The sequence below is a fragment of the Arvicanthis niloticus genome, chromosome X (assembly GCF_011762505.2).
Source record: "Arvicanthis niloticus isolate mArvNil1 chromosome X, mArvNil1.pat.X, whole genome shotgun sequence".
In the NCBI taxonomy this organism is placed as follows: Eukaryota; Metazoa; Chordata; class Mammalia; order Rodentia; family Muridae; genus Arvicanthis; species Arvicanthis niloticus.
In genome coordinates this window covers 57,121,281-57,137,718 of record NC_047679.1, presented here as the reverse complement: position 1 = coordinate 57,137,718, position 16,438 = coordinate 57,121,281, and the positions used below count along the sequence as shown (strand labels likewise).

The window sequence follows — 16,438 nt, the reverse complement described above, 5'->3', positions numbered from 1 at the left end:
TGTGGTCACTTGGTCCTCTTAGCAGACTTAACTAGATGAAGGGATTGGAACTCTCACCCTCTGCCAATCCTGCCACTACTGCTGAGGTACTTCACAGGCAAATAGCCAGTGCTCAGCCTAGGCCACAGCTTCGCCTTTGAAACCCAGGCTCCTAGTTGTTAGTGGTCAGACTTCCCACTGACACACTTCAGTGTTGTGAGTGTATTAAAACCTGTGTGGTGCTATGGGGACCTAGTGCTCTACGCAATCATTAATCCTATTTCACAACAGCCACTCAACAAACCTGAGATAACTAATGGAGGGTTATTGCAGTGGGGGAGCGGACAGGTTTTCTTTTATTTGCTGCCTCAAGTGAGTCATCTGTTTATCCCAGGATAATATTTAATTTCTAGTTGCCAGATCTCTTAATCAGCACAAAACAGCATTTATTTAATTGTTTACTTTTATGAGGCCTAGTCCCCAGATACTGAAACTGATACAGAGAGATGTGAAGTGAATTGTTCAAGGTAGAACAGTAAGTAAATGAGCCCTGTCCTTAAACCCGTGTCTGTGAGTGTCATGTGTGCTTATTGTAGACAAGGCCCTGGGTTCCAGCTCTAGCACTCAAAGCCAACAAAATGACAAGCGAAAGCCAAACCATGCCTGTCTGACTACAGAGCTTACACCTTTATCACTACAGAAACACAGAAAGATGAAGCCAACCCCGAACCGTCCAATATTGGTCCAAGTCCCAGCAGGCTGCAGGACAGCTGCTGGGAAGCTTAAGGAAACATTCTAGTTCAGTAACAGATTGGTAACTACTGCAGTGCCCTCTGGCCTAGGGAGAATTTTAATTACCTTCCTCTGCTCATTCCCTCATTCTCTCCATTCCCCTCAGAAAACACTCAACTTGGGGCTGGGGGTACGCCTCCATGCATAAAGCTGTAGGGTGAGTCTTCTGTGCCATTTAACCCAGGCACCATGCTGCCTGTGTATTTGGAAAGGAAAAAACAGAGGGACTCAGACCTTAAGGTCGTATTTGGCTACATAATGAAACAAAGGCTAGCCCGGTCTGTATGAGACCCTGTCTCAAAAAAAAAAAAAAAAATGTCTAAAGAAAACACTTAACTGAAAAGGACAATAGCCCTTGAACTCGGGCCATATTCTTCCCAACCCCTCTGTCCTCTTTCCCCTAGCTCCATCCCTCTGCTCTAACAAGGAATCCAAGTGTGTTAGGGATTATCTAGAGAGTCCTGATCACAGGCAAGAGTATACAGCCTAAGTGAGCACTTGGGATTTTCTCTGCACTTTGATGCTTCATGAAATCCTAACAGCAGGCCATAACCGTGTCATCAATATGAACTCTTGGCTCAGTTGTGAAGATCAAAGTCATATCGATCCTAGCAGCCAGCCTTTCTAGACAGATTATTTTGTCGTCTGCCCCAGGCCATTTCAGGTTTCCTCCCTAATGCTAAACTACTGTAAAGAACACTGATTCTGGAAGCAAAGAGATCGGTGCCCATTGGGGTTAAGAGTCAACTATCCAAAGCTGGTTGCTTCGGTTGATTAGAAGTGTCCTCAAAGGTTAGGGTGAGGCCGAATCCAGTTACTGTCTAAGGGTAGACAGACTTTTTTTTTTTTTCTTATTTATAGTTCTACCTAAGCATTGGTACATCCTGACGGCAGCATACATCAGTTACACAACCCAGGACAGAAAAGCTTGAAGAAGAAAAGTATATTTATTTTTGGTTCATGAGTTTGGATAGCTCAGTCCATCATGGCAGAGAAGGCATGGTGGAAGATCAGTTCACACCGCAGCAGGCCAAGAAACAAAGGAGTATGACTGGAAGTAGCCAGGGATAATTTGCCCTCAAAGATCTGCCCCCGGTGGCCAGCTTCCTTCAACTTGGCCTACCCCACCTCAGTTTCTGAAACCTTCCCCCAAATAGCACCAGCAGCTGGGGAGCAAGTATTCAAAACAAGAGCTTATGAGAGAGCGTGAGCTACTCAAACCACAATATAGAACTTAGAAAGTTGGCCGCCTGACAATGCTCCATTTTCCTGGTGGCTGGAAAATGTGTTGGAGGAGCCACGTGTTCCCAAAGAAGCTGTAGAGATTTCCTAACCTGGCAGGAAGCAAGCACCTAGTGAGCTCTAGGCGCCACTGCCAAACCCAGTGCAACAACAAACACACTTATATTCCTTCTGGGCCATGGGCTCTCTTTCCTTTTCTCTGCTACACTGAACTTTGCTCAGGATGAGACCTCCAATACCAAGAAGGTATGAGGCAGGGTGCTAATGTGGAAAAAGCGAGACAGGGAATGGGAAGAAAGGGCCTGCTGCAAGAACACTGAGGCCTCATTCCTACTTTGCAGTGAACAAAGTCTGTGGGCCTTGTGTCATCATCTGTAAACAGCAGGGGATGATTGATCGATCAGCCTTGGCTTAATGCCTCTAGCTGCCTAGTGATGTGAAACAGGGAGCTTGGAAGTGAGGCAATGGAGACCCAGCAAGCACTGGCCTCAAGTCCAAGGGTACCAAGGCCATAGAGTCATCACCTAACTGAGCACTGGACAAACAGTCCAAGAGGCAAGCAAGCTTGCAGGAAAGGCAATTTAAGATTGACTTAGCATCTTAGAAAAAAAGAAGTCATGGTGAATGGCCGTGTGTGTGGAAAGAAAAAAGTAGACCTGGAGCTGAGGTAGGCGAGTACCAGTGACTTCCCATGAGCACCAGGTGAGAGAGACTCAGAAGGATGGGACAGAGGCAAAGAAGATCTGAGGAGAGCTCTTTTACCAGGAGCCCATCAAGCGCTGTGCTGTGGGGAAAGCAACATCGGACTGGTTGTCCAAAACTGAGGTTTCTAGTCCTGGCTCAGCAATGAACTTGCTGTGTGTCCTTGAGTAGTTTGTTCCCTCTCTAACCCTCAATTTCCTCACTTGTAATTTTGTGGTTTTCTTCAACCCTTTATTGAGGAAATATTAACATACAGCAAACCACACATTTTTTCAAGTGTACAATTTGATGAGTTTTGACATCTGTACAAACCAGAAAGCTACCACCACAATCAAGGTCATGGGCATAAGCATCACCCTTCAAATTTTCCTTTTTTTTTTTTTCAATATTTTTTTTTATTCTGCTCTCTGCTCCTCCCTCCTCCACAACAATCACAGAAGGTGATAGTCTTTCAATGTTGATGTATTTGTTTACTGATGAGGGAGTGCCCATGGGTGCCAGGCCATATGAGGACTTTCCAGAGTTGGTTTGCCTACTTCCTTGTTAGGTAAAGTCTCTCTTGTTTCTGCTGCGGTGTATTCAGGCTGGCTGGTCCACAGCCCTCAAGATGGATCACTTGCCTCTGCCTCCATCTCACTGTAGGAGTGCTGGGATTACTGAGTGCTGAGACTGCAGATGTGTACAGCAGGCGTTTGCTATCCTCAGAGCCATCTCTCCAGTCCCAGCCACTGATGTCCTATTCATCAACTGATAATTTTGTATTTTCTAAAGGTTTTATAGCTGGGATTATATAATATAATATAATATGTATCTTAGACAGCAATTGTCTTCGTTCACTGTTTTGATATTCATCTATATTCTGACATTCATTAGTAGTTCCCCTCCCTCATTTCCATGCCCCCTCTATCCCTCCATCCTTCCTTCTATTCCTCTATCCCTCCATCCCTCCTTCCTGCCTGCCCGATTGCCTGCCATCATTCTGTACTTCCTCCCACCTTCATTTTGGAGAAGTATTGAATTTTGTTATTGTGAAAAGGTCTATAAAACATGCATAAAATTTCAAAGTTTCATAAATAGCATGTACAGTGTGTTTAACGAAATGATACAGATGTATGTCTAAAAATCTGAAAGAATACATAACCAAGTTAAACTACTTGCTACCAAGTGATCGGAATTATAGATGTGCTTCGTTTGCTGCACTGTTTTCTAATTTTCTAATAGCCAAAACAGTTTTACTGAAGCATAATTGACATAAAGTAAACAGCCGTATCTAAAGCACACAAGATGAAAAGGTTTGACATACATAGACATGTGAATCCATCACTATAATTAACGTGGCAAGTATATACATCACCTCCAAAGACCTCGCCCCAGCCACTGGACTTTTTTCTGTCACCACAGATTAGTTTGATTTTCTAGAATTTTATATAAATGAAATTAAAAAGAAGGTATTTTAGCCAAGCAGTGGTGGTACATGCCTTCAATCCCATCACTCAGGAGGCAGAGGCAGGTAAATATCCATAAGTTCGAGGCCAATCTGATCTACAGAGTGAGTTCCAGGATAGCCAGGGCTACACAGAGAAACCCTATCTTGAAAAACTAGTTATATATATATATATATATATATATATATATATATATATATATATATATAATTTTTAAGTAGATATTTTTACTTTGCTTTCTTTCACTACCATAGGCGTTTGGAGATTCTTCCATGATGGTGCATTCATCAACAGTTCACTCTTTTTTTTTCTGAGTAGTATCTCTTGGCATAGATATAGCACATTTGAAGCTGTTTTTGACTATTACAAAAAAGTCTGTTCTTTCTCTCTCTCTCTCTCTGTGTGTGTGTGTGTGTGTGTGTGTCTTTGTCTCTGTCTCTTCTCTTCCTTGTTTTCTTTCTTCTCTCTTCCTTCCGGTTTTTTGTTTTTTTTTTTTTTTTGAAACAGGCTGTCATCCTGTTTCTGTAATCCATCCTTAAATTCATAGCAGATCTCCTGTTTCAGCATCCCAGGTGCTGGGATTCCAGGTGTGAGCCACCACAGCCAGCTTCATGTATGAATCTTGACATAGATGTACATTTTTATTTCTTTGGAGTTGCTATATCTATGTTTAAGTATTTGAGAAACTGCAGCATTTTATATTCTCAGCAACCATGCAAATGGAACTGAGAGTTCTAGCACTTCTAAATACTCCTCAACACTGGGAGTGGTCAATTTTGAAATGTTAGATGTTTTAATCAGTATGTAGTAGACTCTTTGTGAGTTTTAGCTTGAATTTCTCCAGTGACCATTAATACCAAACATCTTTTCTTAACTTTTATCAGCTACATATCTTTTTGGTGAAGTGTGGTTTTGTATCTTTGACACAATTTAAAATATTTTATATTTATTTTATGTGAATAAAAGTTTTGCATATATATGCATATACTACATATGTACCTGGTACCCTCAGAGGTTAGAAGATAGTAGAGATGACAAGACAGTGTTGGATTCTCCAGAACTGCCATTATGAATAGCTATGAGCCACCATGTGAATGCTGAGAACTGAACCCAGTTCCACTTCAAGAGCAACAAGTGCTCTTAACCACTAATCCATCCCTCCAGTCCCTTTGAACACTTTTTAAAATTAAGACAAGTTCTCATTTCGTACCTCAGACTAGCCTGGAACTTAGCATATAGCCTAGGTTGGCCCCAAACTTGCTCCTCAGCCTACTAGGTGCTGTAATTATAGGCATAGACCACCACGCTCTATCTTTTGTTCATTTTTATTTTTTTTTTTATGTGTGGGGTTTTTTATTTGTATGTATGTCTGTATGAGGCTACCAAATCCCCCTGGAACTGTAGCTATAGATAGTTGTGGGTGCTGTAAATTTTAACAATATTGAATACTCAGGCCCAAAAGTAAAGTGTGTGTCTCCAATTACTTACATCTCCTTGACTACCTCTCATCAACATTTTGTGATTTTTTTTTCAGTGTAGTGATCTTTTATCAAATTTATTCATAATTCAGTTTATTTTGTGACAGGGTATTCTTTGCACTGAACTTGCAATCTTCCTGCCTCAGCATCCAGTGTCCTGGGATAGCAGATGACCATCATTACACTCAGCAGTAATATTGCACGGGTTTTTTGTGTGTGTGTGCTTCTGGGGGCTGTGTCTTATTTGTGTTAAACAAGGGTTCTGCCACTGAAATATGTCTTCAGCTCAACATTTCATTTTTTTTGACGTTTAGAAAGGCATTTTCATTTCAATTTGAAAGTATTCGCTGCTGCTCTGTACACTCTAATTTGGTTTTACATGTTGTCTTTGAATGGGATCTTGTATGACTCATTAGTTTTAACAACTTCTTGGTAGAGTGCCTTGAACTTCATAGGGAGAGGATCTCATTGTTTATAAAAACAGTTTTAATTCTTCATTTCCTATCTGTGTATTTTCTATTCCTGTATCTTCTTAATATGCTAGCAAGAGCCACTAGCCAAGTATTGTAAATAGAAAACCGGCACCCTTGTTTTGTTCCTAATCTATCATGTACATTTTCAGTCTCTCATTATGAAGCATGACGTTAGATGTGGAGTTTTCATAATTGACTTCATCAGGTTGGAAAAGTTACCTTCTAGTTCCAAGTTGTTGAGAGTTCTTTTGATCTTGAACAGTTATTGAACTTTGTCATGTGGTTTTTCTTCCTCTAGTGACATGATTACATGTTTTTCATTTTTACTCTAAGTATATAGTTCACCGGCTAATTTCTGGATGTTGAAATGACTGTATTTCTGGAACAAATCCTACTCCATCATGATGTTTTATCCATTTTATAAATCATTGATTCTGTTCGTTTAAATGTTAAATTTTTTAACTATTAGATTTGGGGAGGTATTGAGGGGGAATTCAGACAATGCCTCAACTCTGTAGCCCAGGATGGCCTTGAACTCATGATGACTATCCAATCTCAAGCTTCCTGAGTGAAAGGATTACAGAAGTGAGCCACCATGCCAAGATAAACCAGTTTTATGAAGAACATTTGTTTATCCTTTAGTTGTGATGTACTTATATGGATTTGTCATCAGGTTATCTGGACTGATCACTTTGTGGCCCCACTATTATTCTTAAGACTTTTTTTTAATCTTTAAGATTTTGCAGCTTTGGGCAGGCAGTGATGGCTCATGTCTTTAATCCCAGCGCTTGGGAGGCAGAGGCAGGTGGGTCTCTGAGTTTAAGGTGAGCCTGGTCTATAGAGTGAGTTCCAAGGACAGCCAGGGCTACACAGAGAAACCCTGTCTCAAAAAAACAAAAACACTAACAACAAAGGACTCTGCAGTCCTAATAAGAGCCCTTCTGCTTTGGATATGTCTCTCCCTGTTTCCTTATTGCTTGTCTGCCTGTCTGTATCCTTTCTCTTTCTCATACCCTCATTCAGATGAATGTTTGACAGCCAGAGTCTGTATTGAGTAAGCCAGATTCCTCAGAGAAAAACTGAGAAAACTTCTTCAATTCACAGTTCTCCCAGAGAAGGTAAACTTGAGTCAATTATTTGACATATTAGCATTACCTGGTAGAGTAGATAACTGGCAATTCCATGAAGCCCTAGGTGCAAAAGCAGTATACTATATGCAGTTAGGTATATTCCAGTTACCCCGAAGGACTGAGACTGGGCATAGCCTGATCTTGCAAGCTTGGTACAAATAGGCCTAAATGTGAGTCTCTCTGGGTCTCAGTCTGTAACATTAGGAAGTAGACCTCTTTTATTCTTTACTCTAAAAAGGGAAGTAGATCGCAGCAAAGCTAAATGACCGGATAAGAAGGTATGAATTAAAATATTTTCAGTGATATTCTTGGCTTAAAAGGCTTTGAAACTATAAGGTTGTAGCCTATTCAACTTAGTTATGTTGAGATAAACTGTAGAAGGATAAAAATTCATTGGCTTAAATACTCAATGTTCAGGAAAAGCTATTTTCCAGTACATTGTACCAATAAGAAAGAACCAATGCATTCTGAAAACAAAACAAACAATTCCAAAGGCAGAAAACACTGGGAGGATCAAATTAAAAGATCAAATATAAAAAGAACACAGGTTCACTGCCAATCTGAAGCAGAATACTGGGCACAATGAATAGATGGTGATTAAATTGATTTAGAGAAACTGGGAGTTGGAGAGTCTTTTAATACAAGATCAGAAAATATAAAGGGGGCTGAGGACAGAGTTCAGTGATAGAGTGCTTGCTGAGCGTGCACACAGCCCTATATTCTACCACAAGCACTGCAAAGAAAAAAAAAAAAAAGGCAAGGATAAGAAACAAAAGAGAAGCCTGGCATTAGTGGCACATGCCCTTAAGTCCAGCATTTGGGAGGCACTAGCAGGTGGATCTCTGCGAGTTCAAGGCCAGCATAATCAACAGAAAAAGTTCTGGGACAGCCAGAGAAACCCTGTCTCAAAACACCAAGAAGGCGGAGGAGGAAAGGAAGGAAGGAAGAAAGGAAGGGAGGGAAAAAAGAGGAGGAAGGGGAGGGATAGAAGAGAGGAGGGAAATTGAAAAAGATTTGGAGCCATCTTCCTTGAGCAAGAACTTTTCATTTATTCACTGAGAAAATGATTACATAGCACTTAACACTAGGCCCTGACCAAGGCTGGAGAAATAATGTGAAGTTCTGAGGAAGGTCACTATCCTGGTTGGACACGGAGAGAATGGTTGGCAGGGCTTTGTCCTTTTAAAAAAAATTTTGAGTGTTGTATTTCTTCCCTCTGTAGCTAGCTCCAGCTGACCCCAGAAGTATCTTCACTGCCTTCTCCTAAATGTGTCTCATCAAGGCTTTCAGGCATCTGACTAATGACTGCTAACCACCTAGTCAGATGTGCCAACATGCTTTAATCAGAGACCTGAGCCCCTGCCATACTCTCCACCTGCCCCACCTATAACATTCCAAGGAGGAGCCGCACTTATTCCATGTAGATTTAGGCTCTTCACGAAGCACTGGGAACTGTGAAGAAGTGGCGGGATAAGACAGAAAGAGCAACACATCTAATTACATGGGCTCTAACAAGGGTGGTGTTTTCTCCACTTAGAACTGAGTCTAACTAAGCCTTATAAAACCTTTAACCCTATTTGTTATACTTTCCTTATACTGTGCACCCTGTCGGAGGGCACGGTGGCTCTTGAATAGACCCGCCTCTATATCCGTGTCACTTCCCCTTAGCTCTTCCTTCCATCTCCCACTAACCCTGCTGTGACCCTTATTAAGCCTTCATTAGTTTCTGACAATAACAGGAATTTGTGAAATGCCTGCAGTACATTTACAGAGTTTGGCTCTTGGACTATCTCTTGCTCTATTTTTAACTCCAGGGATGGAGGAGTTTGAAGAGCTTGAGTTTTGTTAACCAAGGAGTCTGGGACCACAATTGAGTTCTTTTCTGAGAGGTCTCTGTACTTCAAAGATGTTTGCTTGAGAGCCTGGGTAAAGATCCAGAACACCACTTCAGCACTTAAGTGGGGAAAATGGAGGACTAAGAATTTTGAGAACCAATTGGTCTAGGGTACAACTGAAAAGGCCAAGGTTCTGACTTTGTGTTGTTCAGGCCCAATAAAAGCCCGAGGATGCTAGACAGAAAAAAGGAAAGGCCTGCCTTCTGAATGCAAACATTGTGTTCACATCAGTATGAGCTTTGTGAGGCTCGCCCTAACCTGGCGGTGGTTCAGGTTAAAAAAAACTTTGGGACTATTGAGTGAAAGGAATGGATGATACATTGTAATATAGTTGATCTTCAAAGTCTGGGGTTCTGTTGAACAGAACATTTATTTCAGTAATTAGGCACTTGCTTAGCAATGCAGCTGTGGGTTGAAAATAATGCTTTCTGCCTCGTGGAAAGTTATGGGTTCCACCCCTAATTTTTCCCAGTCTCTTTAGAAAGATAGCACATTTGTTTTATCCTTCCCAACTCTCCCACAAGCTCAACTGCTTTGTCAAAATTTCTTTGTCTTCACCATATAAAGGCAGAGGTAATTATAGGAAACAATAGCTAGAAACTCTCTAGCTTTGACTGTCAATTCTAGACAACTTCTGCTATCCCTGCATGTATAAAATAAAGGAAAATGAGTGCTATAACAGCAAATGACAAAGAATGCTCATTTGTTGTCAATATGCTCATAACTGTCATCATCATCACCACCATTTCCATCATCATCTTGACGCTTGCTGGTAACTTACCTAGTAAGTCACGTGTCATAACATGTTATTCTTCAGGTATTGATGTAGCAGACTATATTTCTTTGCTTCAACTTAACAAACTTTTCCTTCATTTGGATGTCCAACTCCTTTGAAAATCTTTAAATAGAAAATGTACCTGAGAACAATGGCATACTTCTGTAATTTCAGCACTTTGGAAGTAAAGCCAGAAGGATCCGGAGTTAAAGCTTAAACTACGTTAGCTACATTACAAGTCCAAATCAGTTAGGACTATACAAGAGCCTGTCTCAAGGAACAAGGAAGGAACCTTTATTCTGGCCATGCATTTGCATTTTATAAAACTTTATCGCCCAATTTATTTAGTTTTAAATTTATTTTTATATTTTAATTAGAATATAATCACATTGCTTCCATCTTTCCTTTCTTCTCTCCAGCCCCTCCAATCCATCATATCCTCTATCCCCTCCCTATAACTCCTCCCATGTTCTTCCAAGGGGAGAGAGAGAGAGAGAGAGAGAGAGAGAGAGAGAGAGAGAGAGAGAGCCTACTCAGTTTGGTTTTGTTGTTTGTATGTAGTATATGACTTCAAGGGTGACCACTTTGCCTTTCCCAGAAATGAATCCTCTGACTGATTATCTAATACTGCACAGTTTTTAAAACATGTTCCTGAATCGAGATATAGTTTAAGGGTAGAATATTTATCTAGCACGGGCAAGGCCTTAGATTCAGTCCCCAGTTCTGCAAAAAGACAGTGTGCTCCTTATTGTACCTACCTTCAGGTACTTGAAATTGTGTCTGTGTCATTAATGTGCCCTCCTCAATGCCTATAGGATAGCCATGTATCTTAGTCAGAGAATGTGTTAAGTAATTGTTCAATAAAATAATACAGACTTCAGAGCTGGAGGAATGGCATGAAAGGAATCCCCTAGGTTTTTGGTTTGTTTGGATTTTTCTTTTGTTTTTTGTTATTGGGCTTCTGTTTGGTTGGTTTTGCTTCATATATCTTAAATATGGCACTATGAAGCCAACAACCTAGAAATGCCAAAATGGCAGCAGAAAAAGAAGCTTTGAGAGAAGCCCAATTTCTCCTTAAAGGACCAGGGAAGAGGTATCTTAGCCAGATAGTGACTCATCCACTCCAGCTGAATGCCATAGGGGAAAACGTATTCATTCCACTCATCCTTTATGAACAAAAGCCTAACAAGGAACCTAGACTTTTATACTCGAATCTGTAACACAGTATCGCTAAAATGCTTGCCTTCCATAGCTGGGTGGAGTCAGAGTAGTGAGCCAGTAACAAGGCCTTCCCCTCCCCTGCAGTGTTAGTAGAAACCAAGTAGAAAATGTAAACTTTCACTTTTGCCAGACTGTAACCTCTGATCACACCTCCCCCTATTTCTGGAAAGGTGCCAAGTTGGTGTCAATGAAGGCCAAACAGGACACTGGGACTTTCACTATCACTTAATGTAATGTCAACTGAAGTCACACAGGAAACTGTGCCAAGGGACCCCTGTTCTCAGATGTAGCCTAGTGGTGATGTTGAAATGTGTGTGTGCCCCACTCAGAAATAACAAGGCCCCTTTCTTCCCCAAGGTTTCTAATAATGGCAGCTGATCAGAGAACAAGGGTTTTTATCCCCATTTGGCAGCAATGAGATAGTATTTGACTGGCAAGTTCTCAAAGGAGGCCTGCTAAAAACAGATGGTCTTAAAAGATCCTGAGACTTATGTCCAAAAATGTTCAGGATAAAACAGAAAATCATTTGTCACACCAAGGGCAGAAAGAGTTTGCCTTTAGTGGAAAAGGACCATTAGATGACACAAAAGTGAGGCTTATCCGGCAAGGAAGTTAAAGCACCTATGTTAAAGATAATATTTAAATCGCAGTGGCCCATGCAGGGCGATGGTGGCGCACACCTTTAATCCCAGCACTTGGGAGGCAGAGGCAGGCGGATTTCTGAGTTCGAGGCCAGCCTGGTCTACAGAGTTAGTTCCAGAACAGCCAGGACTACACAGAGAAACCCTGTCTCGAAAAACAAAAAACAAAAAACAAACAAACAAACAAACAAAAACAAAAAAATCGCAGTGGCCCATTCTTGCTTGTTTTTGCGGGGGGGGGGGGGGGGGGGCACCATCTTCCCGACTAGACAAGGCCTGAGGCCATGAGTGGTGGCATCCTCCCGCCCGCTGCTCAACTCTGACTGCAGCTCATGACAGCCAAAAAAGCACTGGCCCTGACACCCACGGGACACCAGCGTAGAAGATGGCTCTGCCAATCTACCATGCTGTTTCTACAAGGCTGGGCTGAGCCCAGACCATCTTGCCATCCACGCAGTACCCGGTAGAAATGAGTCTAATGTTTAAAGATTACCCAATGGCTTTATGTATTTATGTATTTGGTAATGCTCAATTAACAAGATGCCCACACAATTAGAGGTGTTACCCAATTAACTAACCTAGATATAAGTTGTTACCCAGGACTGTTCTCGATACATGTGTGGCAATCCATGGCTCCTACATCTCTCTCCTTCTAGCTCCTCCTCTTCCTCTCCTTCTCTCCTCCCACATTAGCGCCTCCCAAAATACCAAGTTTATTGTAAAATGTAGGGGGCTTATATACTTCTTCACACCTATTATAAAAAGTACTTAACAAGCCATTACAATAAATCGTGAAAGAAATAAGAAATACCATATGTCTAAGCTACAGACAGAAAACAAAGAAAATTTCTAGAATTGAAAAATATGATAATCAAAATCAAATAAGTCTCACTGGATGAACTCCATAGCAGAGTAAAGAAGACAAGGGAAGGAATCAATGAACTTGAAGGTAGACCAATAAAAGTTAACTACATTTTGGAAGCCATGCTGGTGTGAGTGACCTGAGCAGCCACCTGAGGCCAGGTTGATGCCCATGATCAACACTATAGCATAGAAGGCTTCTGTGAAAACCCCTACCCCACCCACTCACCATCCAAAAGTAACAGTCTAGATAGGAAGCCATCAAAGAGGGGCTGGCCACTGGGAATTTAACCATGTTCCAGAGAGCATATGGGCAATACAAATCGAACTTGTTTGTTTTTTCGTAATTGGGGGCATCATGAGGGCAGGGGGCAGACCTGGGAGTACTGGGAAGTTGAAAAAAATATCCAATATGATCAACAGAAAGAAAACAGGTTATAAAAAAAGAACAGAGTAAATTCCAGAGAGTGAACTCCAAGAAATCTATGCTAAGAAACATTATAGCCAAACTTCTTAAAATTAAGCACACACATGTAGGAGAAAGCAGTCACATTTGAAAATGATGTCTAATTGAGAGGCAGACAAAGTGACAAATTTGACAGACTGAGTCAGAGATAGGATATGCCCAAGTCTTATGAGAACAGACAAGAAAGAAAGGTGACTTAAGAGAGCAGTGCAGAAAAGGGGGAGGGAGAGAGGAGGCAGTTTTACTAGGACAGTTTTACAGAGACAGGTTGCAGGTGAAAACAGAATAAGACAGAAAATGAGAAGGAGCCTTAAGAATAGAACAAATTCCCAGAGTTACTATGAGGCCAAGCAGAGCAATTCAGTCAAAAGCCGAGAGAATACAGATTGAATCAGTCAGCTTGGAGAGGAGTTTGAGCCAGAACAGCTGAGTTGAACCAGCCAGCCAGAGATTGGAAAGAACTAAAAAGGGTGAGTTTAATTCAGAAGTAAATCTCAGAGACAACAATTATATCTGGTGAATAAAAGTGATATCACACACACACACACACACTTACAGACACACACTCACATTTTTACAAACTTCCATCTCCTTAAAGAAGAGAAAATATGGAGTATTTTGTTGGGAAGTGAAAAAGCCTTGAGTGAATGTGTATTGTTAGCATGGGAACAGCCATGTCAAGGACCAATGCCTCATTCCCATGTGAATGGCAAAGCTTATGGAGGTCTCATAGGAGACCTATGGAGGTCTCCTATGGAGGGTAGCTAATTTGTCTCTGCTGTGTTGTGCTGTACAGAATAAACAGGATAAAGATTTAGGTTGATACCAACAGTTGGTGCTCTCCATCAGAGTGCACACAACACACCTAACCCCAACCTTTTTTATACATGAATCTCTCTCTCTCTCTCTCTCTCTCTCTCTCTCTCTCTCTCTCTCTCTCTCTCTGTGTGTGTGTGTGTGTGTGTGTTCTTTCTTCATTTCCACACTACTTTAGTCAGGTCAAGGCGCCCACTTGGGGCGTGGAAGTTATGATGAGTGGAGCCTAAATCAGTTATATCTGCAGTATTAGGAATTCACATTAGTCAGACAAGGGACCACTCCCTAGAGAAGCACACAAATAAAGGCAAAGAAAATAATAAAAATAAAGAAAAGAAGGGAGCACAATTGTAAGTGTTAGTGTTAAGACATGGGACAAGTGGTACCTGGAGATAGCTAGATATATATGTTGGTACTCTGAAATTTTATGTCAATAAATCCAAGGAGATTTTAAGGTACTACAGAAATAGGATAAAAGCATTGTAGCTTCATCATTTTGAATTAGGTTTAGGACATATGCCTTTGGCTTCCTGAGGAATAGGCAGTAAGTTTGACTGGTTGAGAGGGCATGGGAAAAAGATTGATCTATGACCAAAGGACCCAAGAGCATTCCCATTTTCTCTTTGGGTTTGTGAAGCCTTAAACCCCTGTGTTTCTTCACAGAGGGGCAAATTCTGTGGAATTGAATCTCCTTAGGGAGTCTATCTTCTAGACTCTGCCCCTTTGGCTATGAAGGGGCTGGGAACCAATTGTGTTACTCTTTGCAAGTTTACCAACTAATTAACATAGTCACCTTAAGGGTTAGAAGGAAATTGCTTAACAAGGGGGAAAAACTTGTTGCTTAGAGTCACCCTGCCTCGAAGAATTGTACTTAATTATTTTGTGGCCCACCTCTTTCCAGATCATGGCTGTGTGACCCTTCTGGGGTGGAGAATCCTGGGCTGCAGCATGCAGTTCACTGCCTTGGTGAGCAGGGCAGCTGGTGGTAGCTGTTTGTTGTGGCTCAACCTTTAAAAGCACCCCTGAGAGAGGCACATCGCAGGTGGGAGTGCAGGGGCTGGGGTGACTTACTGGTTTACACATTTTTTTTTCAGTTTTAAGCTCAAATAACCCCAGGCCAGAGGCTACATGTTTTGTTTTTCTCTCCTCAGTCGGGTGTCCAACATTGCTGTGAACCGCCCCTGAACTAACTGTGAAGATTCACTATGAACATCTAAGAAATAGGAAGGGGGCACAGATGTGGGGAGCAGAGGAATCCCTGAGTAAATGAGTATTATTGACATGCGCACAAAGTCAAGGACCAATGCCTCATTCTCATCTCACCTGTGAGTGAGGCTCAGAGAAATGGCAAAGCCTTCCTCGGGTCTGAATATGAATGTGGACAGTGTGCTGCAAGTTCTAGTGTTTACAAATGCTTTATCGGTGTGTGCAAAAGCTAGCAACTGAAGCAAGTCTCTCTGTGGTCTCTTGGCTTAGCGTCATTCGGATGCAGGCCCAGGAATGGTATGTGGATTATATGGCAGAGTGATTTTTAGGGTTTGAATAAAACATTCATTTACATTTCCATGCTATCTGCACCAGTTTACATTCCCACCAGCAGTAAGTGTTCCTTTCCCCATATCTTCCCCAGCATTTGTTTGTTTTCAGACTAGATAATCAGAATAGCCATTCTGATTCGGGTGAGATGAAATCTCAAAGCTATCTGAATGTGCACTCCCTTGATGACTAATGATGATGAACACTTTTCAAGTTTGTTTTTGTTACTATTGTTGGCGAGAGGTTCTTATGTAAGTCTCGATTTCTCCTCTAACTCACCATGTTGCTGAGAATGAGTTTGAACTCCTGATCCTCCTGCTTCCACCTCACAAGTATAGAAATTACAGGCTTGTGTCACCATTTCTTACTTTCAATATTTATTCATTGCTGATATTTCTTCCTTTGAAAACTATTTAGTTCATTGGTCCATTTATAGATTGGATGACTGAGGTTGGTATTTAACTTTTGTAGTTCTTTACATGTTTTAGATAGTCATTTTTTGTCTGATGTATATGGATATGTACATATATATTAGTCTAAACGTATGTATACACACACACACACATATGGGACAAAGATTTTTGTCTCATTCTGTGGTTGTATCTTTACTCTGATGATTGTTTCCTTTCCTTTGCTGTGCAGAAGCTTGAAAAGCAATTTCAAAAGATCACATACTGTATTTATATAACTTCCATTTTAGTATTTTGGGTTTTCTGAGACAGGGTCTCATGAATACCAGGCAGAACTTGGGCTCAGTATGTAACTTAGGCTGGCCTTGAACTCCAGATCCTCCTGCCTCTGAGTCTCAAGTGCTAGAAAGTGTGTGTTGCCATGCTCAGCTTATATAACTTTCTTAAAATAAAATTTTTATGAAGACACAAAACAAGTTAGTGGGTGTTGTTAGGAGTCAAGGATGGTGACAAGAACATCTGGCATAACTATAAATAGATGGTCAAAAGGAGAATCTTTGTGATGTTGTAATAGTT

General features: G+C 41.2%; 1 protein-coding gene and 1 long non-coding RNA gene across 3 annotated transcripts in view; one reads left to right on the top strand and one right to left on the bottom strand.

Moving 5' to 3' along the window:
• The window catches only part of Slc16a2 (solute carrier family 16 member 2), a 110,688-nt gene that overhangs the window by 73,659 nt on the left and 20,591 nt on the right, over positions 1-16,438 (top strand). The gene's annotated exons all lie outside the window — the stretch shown is intronic.
• The window catches only part of LOC143435506 (uncharacterized), a 29,160-nt gene that overhangs the window by 8,349 nt on the left and 4,373 nt on the right, over positions 1-16,438 (bottom strand). The window lies entirely within an intron of this gene.